The following is a 12,035-nucleotide window of genomic DNA, read 5'->3' as shown; positions in this document are numbered from 1 at the left end:
TAGTGACCCTGTGTGCAGGATGTGTCTCTGTATTAGTGACCCTGTGTGCAGGATGTCTCTCTGTATTAGTGTCCCTGTGTGCAGGATGTCTCTGTATTAGTGACCCTGTGTGCAGGATGTGTCTCTGTATTAGTGTCCCTGTATGCAGGATGTCTCTGTATTAGTGACCCTGTGTGCAGGATGTCTCTCTGTATTAGTGACCCTGTGTGCAGGATGTCTCTGTATTAGTGACCCTGTGTGCAGGATGTCTCTCTGTATTAGTGTCCCTGTGTGCAGGATGTCTCTGTATTAGTGACCCTGTGTGCAGGATGTCTCTCTGTATTAGTGACCCTGTGTGCAGGATGTCTCTCTGTATTAGTGACCCTGTGTGCAGGATGTCTCTCTGTATTAGTCCCTGTGTGCAGGATGTATCTCTGTATTAGTGACCCTGTGTGCAGGATGTATCTCTGTATTAGTGACCCTGTGTGCAGGATGTCTCTCTGTATTAGTAACCCTGTGTGCAGGATGTCTCTCTGTATTAGTTACCCTGTGTGCAGGATGTCTCTCTGTATTAGTGACTCTGTGTGCAGGATGTCTCTCTGTATGTGTCCCTGTGTGCAGGATGTCTCTGTATTAGTGACCCTGTGTGCAGGATGTGTCTCTGTATTAGTGACCCTGTGTGCAGGATGTGTCTCTGTATTAGTGTCCCTGTGTGCAGGATGTCTCTCTGTATTAGTGTCCCTGTGTGCAGGATGTCTCTCTGTATTAGTGACCCTGTGTGCAGGATGTCTCTCTGTATTAGTGACCCTGTGTGCAGGATAACTCTCTGTATTGCGACCCTGTGTGCAGGATGTCTCTCTGTATTGCGACCCTGTGTGCAGGATGTCTCTCTGTATTGCGACCCTGTGTGCAGGATGTCTCTCTGTATTGCGACCCTGTGTGCAGGATGTCTCTCTGTATTAGTGTCCCTGTGTGCAGGATGTCTCTCTGTATTAGTAACCCTGTGTGCAGGATGTCTCTCTGTATTAGTGACCCTGTGTGCAGGATGTCTCTGTATTAGTGACCCTGTGTGCAGGATGTCTCTGTATTAGTGTCCCTGTGTGCAGGATGTCTCTCTGTATTAGTGACCCTGTGTGCAGGATGTCTCTCTGTATTAGTGACCCTGTGTGCAGGATGTCTCTGTATTAGTGTCCCTGTGTGCAGGATGTCTCTCTGTATTAGTGACCCTGTGTGCAGGATGTCTCTCTGTATTAGTGTCCCTGTGTGCAGGATGTCTCTGTATTAGTGACCCTGTGTGCAGGATGTCTCTCTGTATTAGTGTCCCTGTGTGCAGGACGTCTCTCTGTATTAGTGTCCCTGTGTGCAGGATGTCTCTCTGTATTAGTGACCCTGTGTGCAGGATGTCTCTCTGTATTAGTGTCCCTGTGTGCAGGATGTCTCTCTGTATTAGTGGCCCTGTGTGCAGGATGTCTCTCTGTATTAGTGACCCTGTGTGCAGGATGTCTCTCTGTATTAGTGGCCCTGTGTGCAGGATGTCTCTCTGTAATACACCCTGTGTGCAGGAAGTCTCTCTGTATTAGTGTCCCTGTGTGCAGGATGTATCTCTGTATTAGTGTCCCTGTGTGCAGGATGTCTCTCTGTAATACACCCTGTGTGCAGGATGTCTCTCTGTATTAGTGACCCTGTGTGCAGGATGTGTCTCTGTATTAGTGTCCCTGTGTGCAGGATGTCTCTCTGTAATACACCCTGTGTGCAGGAAGTCTCTCTGTATTAGTGTCCCTGTGTGCAGGATGTATCTCTGTATTAGTGACCCTGTGTGCAGGATGTCTCTGTATTAGTGACCCTGTGTGCAGGATGTCTCTCTGTATTAGTGACCCTGTGTGCAGGATGTCTCTCTGTATTAGTGACCCTGTGTGCAGGATGTCTCTGTATTAGTGACCCTGTGTGCAGGATGTCTCTGTATTAGTGACCCTGTGTGCAGGATGTATCTCTGTATTAGTCCCTGTGTGCAGGATGTCTCTGTATTAGTGACCCTGTGTGCAGGATGTCTCTGTATTAGTGACCCTGTGTGCAGGATGTATCTCTGTATTAGTCCCTGTGTGCAGGATGTCTCTGTATTAGTGTCCCTGTGTGCAGGATGTCTCTCTGTATTAGTGACCCTGTGTGCAGGATGTATCTCTGTATTAGTGACCCTGTGTGCAGGATGTCTCTGTATTAGTGTCCCTGTGTGCAGGATGTCTCTCTGTATTAGTGACCCTGTGTGCAGGATGTCTCTGTATTAGTGTCCCTGTGTGCAGGATGTATCTCTGTATTAGTGACCCTGTGTGCAGGATGTCTCTCTGTATTAGTGACCCTGTGTGCAGGATGTCTCTGTATTAGTGTCCCTGTGTGCAGGATGTCTCTCTGTATTAGTGACCCTGTGTGCAGGATGTCTCTCTGTATTAGTGACCCTGTGTGCAGGATGTCTCTCTGTATTGCGACCCTGTGTGCAGGATAACTCTCTGTATTGCGACCCTGTGTGCAGGATAACTCTCTGTATTGCGACCCTGTGTGCAGGATGTCTCTCTGTATTAGTGACCCTGTGTGCAGGATGTCTCTCTGTATTAGTGACCCTGTGTGCAGGATGTCTCTCTGTATTAGTGACCCTGTGTGCAGGATGTATCTCTGTATTAGTGACCCTGTGTGCAGGATGTCTCTCTGTATTGCGACCCTGTGTGCAGGATGTATCTCTGTATTGCGACCCTGTGCTCTCTCTCCCGGCAGGCGTGACTATGGCTGACTGCCAGAAGATAACGGTGTACATGTGCCGGAAGCAGTGTGAGCGGGTGATAATGGGATACATGCCAGAAGTGTCCAGTGCCTGCAAAGGACACGTGTAAATCCGTGTCATGCTGCTGAATCGAAACGTGGCTTTCACATGCAATGTCACATACATGATGTATCGGGCTCACACGCCAACCCGGCTGCCGATCATCCCTACATAGAGGATCAATAAAGCATGTAACATGTTCTAATGTCTCCTCTGTTCTGATCACATTATACATACACAGGCACCTATACACATCCTGCACATTATAAAATACACAGACACCTATACACATCCTGCACATTATACATACACAGGCACCTATGCACACGTCTTACACATGCTACATACACAGGCACCTATACACGTGTTACACACACAGGCACCTATACATGTGTTATACATTATACATACACAGGCACCTATACACATCTTACATATTATACATACACAGGCACCTACCTATACACGTCTTACACATTATACATACACAGGCACCTATACACATCTTACACATTATACATACACAGGCATCTAAGCACACGTCTTACACATTATACATACACAGGCACCTACAGTATACACGTCTTACACATTATACATACACAGGCAACTATACACGTCTTACACATTATACATACACAGGCACCTATACACGTCTTACACATTATACATACACAGGCACCTACTGTATACACGTCTTACACATTATACATACACAGGCACCTATACACACGTCTTACACATTATACATACACAGGCACCTATACACATCCTGCACATTATACATACACAGGCACCTATACACATCTTACACATTATACATACACAGGCACCTATACACGTCTTACACATTATACATACACAGGCACCTATACACGTCTTACACATCATACATTCACAGGCACCTATATATGTCTTACACATTATACATACACAGGAACCTATACACACATCTTACACATGATACATACACAGGCACCTATACACGACATACACATTATACATAGACAGGCATCTATACATATGTCTTACACATTATACACACACAGGCACCTATACACATGTCTTACACACTATATGTACACATGCACCTATACACATCTTAAACATTATACTTACACAGGCACCTATACACACACATTATACATACACCGGCACCTATACACACCTTACACACGCACCTATACACATTATACATACACGGGTACCTATACATATTATATATTCACCGGCACCTATACATCTGTAGCCAGGGCTGTTTCGGGCTACCAGTCTGCCCTTCTCCTGGTATGAGTAGGCCTGCCAGGATTAATCATGGGGTTTCCCCACTCACAGCAGCTTCAGTGAGTCACAGGGGAGGAGGTGGGACTATGCCTGTGTGTAGCCAATCAGGGCTTCAGAGATGGTACCTTCTTCCGCTGTACTTAAGGGGCTGCACTGCTAAATTTAGGCAGTGCCTCTACCTGCTTGGGAGAGGCTAGTCTTCCCACAACAGTTGTGCAGGGCTCTGCCAATCTGTATTCCCTCTGATCCATGTGTTGAGGTCCTAGAGTGTCAGTAGTTTAAAAGTTATTTCTAGAGTGTGCCAAGTACGAGGCTAGTGAGTGTAGGCAATATATACTCTCACTCCAACCCTGACACCAGGATAGGGACTTCACGTTTTTATCACACAAGATACAGGACAAAGTGGGCCTCATTCAGAGAAGGTTCATAAAAAAAATCACCGGACCATTTAAATCACCCTTTTTATGAGCGTTGGTATCACGGTATCAGAAAGCCTTCATTACCTGTCATAGCAAAATTCACAAAACGGGTGAAAAGCCGGTGATCTGATGAACGACCCTCTGAAAAGGCCTTTACCCGGCGAGTAGTATCTGCTGCAGAGAGAGCTGCTCTGAGAGCCGCCTCTCCCTGTGCAAATCTCGCCCGAAATGCATGTGTATAAATTTTAATTTTGTTAATAGTTTAGATGAGCAGGGGGTCTCCTGAGCTGAACCGCATTGGTTTCAGCCTCAGGGACCCCCTACTTCCCGAGATACAGGCCCCGTTATGGGGTGCCGGTATCTCCTATGCATTTTATTCCCACGGTCATGTGACGTGGACATTTAATTGCATAGGAGATACTGGCCCCCCATAACGGGGCCTGTATCTCAGGAAGTAGGGGGTCCCTGAGGCTATCCGCCATGATAATAAAGTTTACTGTAAATGCATTTTTATTGCATAGGATTCATGCCAGGGGTCTCTGGTGCTAATATTAATGGATATCAGCTCCAGAGATTCCCGGCATCAATCCTGCAGGAAAAAGTCCCATCTCGCCGCTTCTCTGCAGGTTTCCAACACCTTTAAGCCAACTTTTTCTGGCGTGAGGATTTTGTGATAAAATCACCATTCTAGAGCGGTGATAGGCGTTCATAGCCAAATCACTGCTACTAGAATTGCACGAGTTTATGAACATGCCGAAAAGTGGTGATAAGTGGCTTATCACCGCTGCCTCAGTGATTTTTTTTATGACCAATTTCTTTTGAGCAATTCAGTCTTTTATCACCCACTTATCACTGCTTACTGAATAGCAGTAGGCATTTTGGGTGATAAGTGCTTGATTGGTGGCTTATGAACGCTTTCTGAATGAGGCCCAGTATCTTTTATTAAAGAGTTATGTTTAATAGGTGTATGTACTGATAACATGTGAACGAACTGTGGGATCTCCAAGTCATGGGTTCCGAGAGACCAGATGGCTACCAAGCTTGGTGCCTCTGGGTCTGTGCAGAGTCCAGACTTGAAAGCCTCAGGGATGCCAAGGGGTTAGCGTCACAGGTTGACCAGATATTTACACATTTATACCGGGATCATATCACTGAGCAAAGCCAATAAGTAAAATAAATTGTGATTTATTCCGTAGAAACAGGCAAACACACATTGGATTACAATAGGCAGAAGAAAAATACACTTACTGGAGGTTTGGGGTTGAAACACTGACTTTCCTGATCAAAAAAAGTCTTTAGATAGTCCGTTGGTTGACCGGGCCTTAGCCCGAAAAGTTCTGGATCTTCCAGCAGCTCCCGCACTTTCCACTCCAAATGGTGCTGAAAGTGTGACTTAGAAGCTTTTCTGCTTAAAGTCGTGTAGCTGTTTCCTTGCTGTCTCCGTGAGGCTTCTTTGGGTCGGTCCGACCCCTACGTGAAGGTTACACACTTTGGACCTTGGAAATCTTGGAACACACATTGAATCTGACTCTTTGCGCTGGCGTCTCACTTTTTTATAACCTTTTCTAACATATTCCTGCAGTAATTACAGCCAATCCGCAGCATGAGAACTTCATCTCCAGCCACTCACACACTTTGCCAGGTTTGTGAAACCTGGCACCTGAGCTTCAGCGTGGCAACGGAGCATGTGCGAAAAACGCCATCTTGCCTACTTGTCATTCAGAGCCCAGGCGCCTCTCAGTCTACGGAGGTGACTGCTTGACCAGATGGCTTGCCATACTCCCAGGATTTGGACACTTAACTCAGCTATCCTGTTAAAATGGCTTTCACACCCCTGGCAGCTAGTGTGACTTTGATCTACAGACCTGGGATTAGACTCGCTAGCACTGAAAGCCCAGGCGGCCAGGAGCCCCCCCTCTGTCCCTAGGATGAAAGATCCCACCTGGTTTAAAGTATAAAGTTTAAACATATTTTAAAACACTGCTGCTTAATAAAATATACTTTCATACATTCTGCTGCTAAAATGTGTTACAGTCCTTTCGTGTAGGAAATAGAGTGTAAAAACTAAACTGTTCCCCTTACACTCGCCTTTATTTCTTACACCCAGCAAACTAGACTTTTAAACATTTTAACTTTACTTGTAAAACTCACAGCCTTATCTTAATCAAATCCTGCTCAGTTTTATAAATGACTGTACCATCCCTGAGCCCCTGTACCAGAGCCAGATAACCATACTAACATGCTTGATACACTTTATTAAAACGTTTTTTCTTCCCCAGCCACATCCCTGACACTGCAAACAGACTTAGTATTTTAATAAAAACTCTCTCAGCCTAATTTTTGGGCTGTATTAAACCCTAGACTCCTTAATGCCAGAGCTAGGGTGACCTGGGAAAGAACTGGGCAGCACCTCCTGTTATATTAAGGACCCCTTGAATGTTTCAGGTACCCTTTTTATCCCTGTGCCTCCTTGTACCTTTGCTGGTCTATGCTGAAGCAGGACCTCCTAGTGGTGAGTCGCAACAAGGCTATCATGGTAGGGTTTTGACCGGAGCACTGCGCTTCAACGTTTCCGGGAATCTAACCTGATGCCTGGGTACATTTTTTGGGGTCTCAGTAAGTTTGGTACCCCACTACATAGCCGCAAGGGACCTTGGAGGGCTGCTATTTGCTCTTAGCAGGGAATTGCTGGCATTAGGTTTCCGGTAGATGTCCGTCTGTATGGTACAATTCAAATCAATATATAGGTTCAAATCCAGATAGCTTATATGATTCGAATGATATAAGTAAGTGAATTTTAAATTGTACACATTCTGATTCAAGTAGTCAAAAAAACATAATAATGTTTCAGAGTCTCCGTTCCAGATCAAGAGTAAGTCGTCGATGTAGCGAGGATAGAAAATGATGTGTTTACGAAAAGGATTGGTGTTACCGAATATGTGAATAGTTTCCCTGTAACCCATAAAGAGATTAGCGTAGGAAGGTGCAAAGGATGTGCCCATAGCAGTGCCTTGGTTTTGTAAATAATAATATTTGTCAAATAAGAAATAGTTGTGCTGAAGTAAAAATATAATTGAGTCTAATAAAAAAGGGATTTGTGGAGTGTGCAAATTAGATAGATTTAAAAAGTGAGTGATAGCTTTAATACCCAAGTGATGACTAATACTGGTGTAAAAAGAAGTTACATCTAATGTGACCAAGATATAAGTGTGAAAACGAGGAATATCTTTAATCAATGATAACAAATATGAAGTGATTCATCACATATATGTATATGTATGTGTATATGTATATTTGTATGTGTGTGTGTATGTATGTATGTGTATATGTATATTTGTATGTGTGTGTGTATGTATGTATGTGTATATGTATGTATGCATATATGTATATGTATATATATACCGTGGTCGACAATTCATCCAAAAATCTACTCGCCGAACCAAAAAATCTACTCGCCACCTAGCCCCGCCGCCAGCCCGCCTTAAAACAAATTGAATAAATTCCTATTAAGAACAACTTTTGTTTTTGACATAAGTTTATTTATTGTATTACAATCAGGTTGACGGGGTCAGGGTGACGGGATGAGGGAGACGGGGTGACAGGGTGAGGGAGACAGTATGACAATATTTACAGGGTGACAGGGTGACAATATTTACAACAGAAAAAAGTGAAAGAACATTATGATGCTCCGGTCACACCCAAACACGGGAATGTTGTTACTAGTAATCGGTATCATGTACTCTCTGAGATAGAGTCTGGGAGTCAGGCAGAAAGCGTCACCGACACACCATTACCTACTCAGGGAGTTAAACCTGGGTTCTCTTTTTTAGAATGGAGAAAGGAGAGAGAACACATGTTCCCAGAGGTGGACGTTAGAAAACCCCATTTAGATTCTCTGCTTCCCTTGAACTCCAAAAAAAGAAAAAACAAACCAGAGGAAGGAGAGGGGGTGTTAATAGAAACCACGTAAAGGAGAAAAACACGTACCAGAATATTTTCAACATTAGTAAATATCAGTTAACAAATATTGAAAAGAAGAGTGCCCTGCCAAGGCTTGACATCGCTCCGGGTTGTGTGGGGACACTCCACCGCTATCGGAGGACCAGCAGCACCTCACTGCGTGTGACGCACGCTGCCTGTGTACTTGCAGAATCTTGTGAGTAGGTTCTGCTTTTACACCACCGGACCGGCTGCATCACTGGGTTCCTAATTTAGCAATTTTATTTGTTTTATATTTGTTGGATTAAAATAGCTCTTTTTACTTTCAGCCTTGCTGTTTGTTTGTTGTGTGTTCGTTGTGTGTGTGTCTTGTGCCAAGTGTTTGCGTTGTATGTTTTGTATGTCACTTGCCAAGCATTAGCAGTATACACCATGATTTGTTGTTGTGCTTAATTCCACATATCCCGTGTCGCACAGCTGGGGATCCATCCAGCCTTCCGGAAGTACCGGACTAACATATCGCATGGACTCATAAGGCGCCGCGTCGTACTGTTTATCTGTGCTTACCGTGTTATTACCCTCTGCCTGCAATAAAGCCAGTTGTATGAGAGCCAGTGTGATTACCGCCTGCTGCTGTGAAGGAAGAACGAGGTGTCAGTATGGGCCATCTCCTGCCCCTGCAGGGAATCCGCGCTGTCTGGAGGCGCTGCACCAAGGAATATCAAGGTAACCTGCACCCCTGTCCTGTTATCCCCACCCCATCGCGGAGCGCTCAGCCCTCCTGTCTACCAACAGGTCACAGCACAACACCCTGAAGTACTAGTCAGAAGAGCATACCCACCCCAATCTCACTTAGAGGGGGATATAAGTATGTATATATATAATATATATATCTATGTATATGTTCCAAAAGATTGACCTAGGCGCAAGTGGGACAAGAAAGAAAAACATAGGGTAGTATGTTGTGACAATTTAACCCCTAAAAGGTACGATATGCACTCACAGCGTTTGAATTAATTCGAGCCTTGTATCTGGGATCTGGAACAGTGTAGATAATCTAGAACGTCCAGCAGCACGTACTCCACAGCCAAGTATTATCTCGTACGTAGCGTTACATGTAGAAAGGAAGGTAAGAAACATACAAATAGTGTAACACAGTTTTAATAAAAAGAATAATACAATAACGGTAAGTAACAAACTCACACTTTGTGAGTTCTCATAAAACAGTTGAGAATTCAGAGTATCTCACACTCATATGGGCTAATAATATTCAGCTGGTCTTCTGACAGTCGCTAACGATATCCATATACATCTCTGTTGTTATCCTAGTGTGAGGCGTTGTATACACACAGTTCAAGTAGCCGTGAGCTCTAGTGATGTCACACTCTGCACCTGCACTATATATAGTGCCCACAGTCTCCTAAGACCGGATATAGTCCCCGTTTAAGTGAGCCCTGCTTGGGTCTCTCACTGCACCTAATGTGCTCTTAGTACTCACGGTACTCTTGGGGTCTCAAAAGGTCTTGTGGTGCACTCTGTTGTGGACAGTCGAGGCTTCAGATGGAATTCTTCTCCAACACCGGCATCTCCCATCCTCTGCGTTCATCCGGTCCCTCCGCAGGACGTGATGGCGTGATGACATCACTCAGTCTCGCGAGAGTTCCGTTCCTCTGATCGTAGCTGCACTGTTTGCCAAAGTAATTAGTCCTCCACGTAAAACATGTAGCGTGACAGCTACCAAGTGTTCCTGTGTTACTCACATGACTGATAAACCACGCCCTACGCGTTTCTCCTTTCGGCTTCGTCAGGGGCTTATCTCCCTCTCTGTCCCTCATCTCAGGTTAATTATATTATTTAAGAATCTCTGTGTGATTGCGCTGTGTGTATTTTTCTTTTATATATGTATATGTGTATGTGTTCCCAGGCCGCCGCCGCTGCAAAGCGGGGCCTACTGTACTGCACCTATGAAAACAGAGATACAGCGCTGAAACCCGACTGTTTCGAATTGCACCTGCCAAGGAGTTGCACACAGACTAAAACTGTGCTTAGTGACAGCCGGATACTCAGCGGCTGAGCGCATCATGCCAGAAAAACGGAACAAGCGCCGAACATAATGAATATGGGCATACATTGGGAAGCGCTGTATGAGCGGAACACCATAAAGTGGGGCCCTACTGTATATATGTACATTAGGGATCCCTATATACTGCTTTAGGGGGTTTATTTTATATACTTACACACTAAAACCTCAATAATTATTACTCTCTAATTAAATCCTCTCTAAGGAATCTATAGGACAATTCTATATTCTGTCACTCAGAATGTCACAGTTATTCTGTAAGGTTATTATATAAACCATAAGTGTGTTACTGTATGTATCCAATTCTCCCGTCTGCACACCCCAAACTGTACAGAACTCATAGGGTGCCGCTCACTAAACTGTACAGAACTCATAGGGTGCCGCTCATTAAACTGTACAGAACTCATAGGGTGCCGCTCATTAAACTGTACAGAACTCATAGGGTGCCGCTCATTAAACTGTACAGAACCCATAGGGTGCCGCTCATTATACAGAACTCATAGGGTGCCGCTCATTATACAGAACTCATAGGGTGCCGCTCATTATACAGAACTCATAGGGTGCCGCTCATTAAACTGTACAGAACTCATAGGGTGCCGCTCATTAAACTGTACAGAACTCATACGGTGCCACTCATTAAATTTTACAGAACTCATAGGGTGCTGCTCATTAAACTGTACAGAACTCATAGGGTGCTGCTCATTAATCTGTACAGAACTCATAGGGTGCCGCTCATTAAACTGTACAGAACTCATAGGGTGCAGCTCATTAAACTGTACAGAACTCATAGGGTGCCGCTCATTAAACTGTACAGAACTCATAGGGTGCCGCCCACTAAACTGTACAGAACTCATAGGGTGCTGCTCATTAAACTGTACAGAACTCATAAGGTGCCGCTCATTAAACTGTACAGAACTCATAGGGTGCCGCTCATTATACTGTACAGAACTCATAGGGTGCCGCTCATTAAACTGTACAGATCTCATAGGGTGCCGCTCATTAAACTGTACAGAACTCATAGGGTGCCGCTCATTAAACTGTACAGAACTCATAGGGTGCCGCTCATTAAACTGTACAGAACTCATAGGGTGCCGCTCATTAAACTGTACAGAACTCATAGGGTGCCGCTCATTAAACTGTACAGAACTCATAGGGTGCCGCTCATTAAACTGTACAGAACTCATAGGGTGCCGCTCATTAAACTGTACAGAACTCATAGGTTGCCGCTCATTATACTGTACAGAACTCATAGGGTGCCGCTCATTATACAGAACTCATAGGGTGCCGCTCATTAAACTGTACAGAACTCATAGGGTGCCGCTCATTAAACTGTACAGAACTCATAAGGTGCTGCTCATTATACAGAACTCATAGGGTGCCGCTCATTAAACTGTTCAGAACTCATAGGGTGCCGCTCATTAAACTGTACAGAACTCATAGGGTGCCGCTCATTAAACTGTACAGAACTCATAGGGTGCCGCTCATTAATCTGTACAGAACTCATAGGGTGCCGCTCATTAAACTG

General features: G+C 44.6%; 1 long non-coding RNA gene across 1 annotated transcript in view; it reads left to right on the top strand.

Annotated features, from left to right (window-relative positions):
* The window catches only part of LOC142492514 (uncharacterized), a 36,702-nt gene extending 33,713 nt beyond the window's left edge, over nt 1-2,989 (top strand). The window contains exon 2 of the long non-coding RNA XR_012800830.1: nt 2,743-2,989. This is a non-coding gene — a long non-coding RNA (uncharacterized LOC142492514). The remainder of the gene's footprint in view (nt 1-2,742) is intronic.
* Nucleotides 2,990-12,035: the final 9,046 nt, after the last annotated feature.

The sequence above is a fragment of the Ascaphus truei genome, chromosome 4 (genome assembly GCF_040206685.1).
Source record: "Ascaphus truei isolate aAscTru1 chromosome 4, aAscTru1.hap1, whole genome shotgun sequence".
NCBI lineage: Eukaryota > Metazoa > Chordata > Amphibia > Anura > Ascaphidae > Ascaphus > Ascaphus truei.
This window is presented reverse-complemented; position numbering and strand designations above follow the sequence as displayed.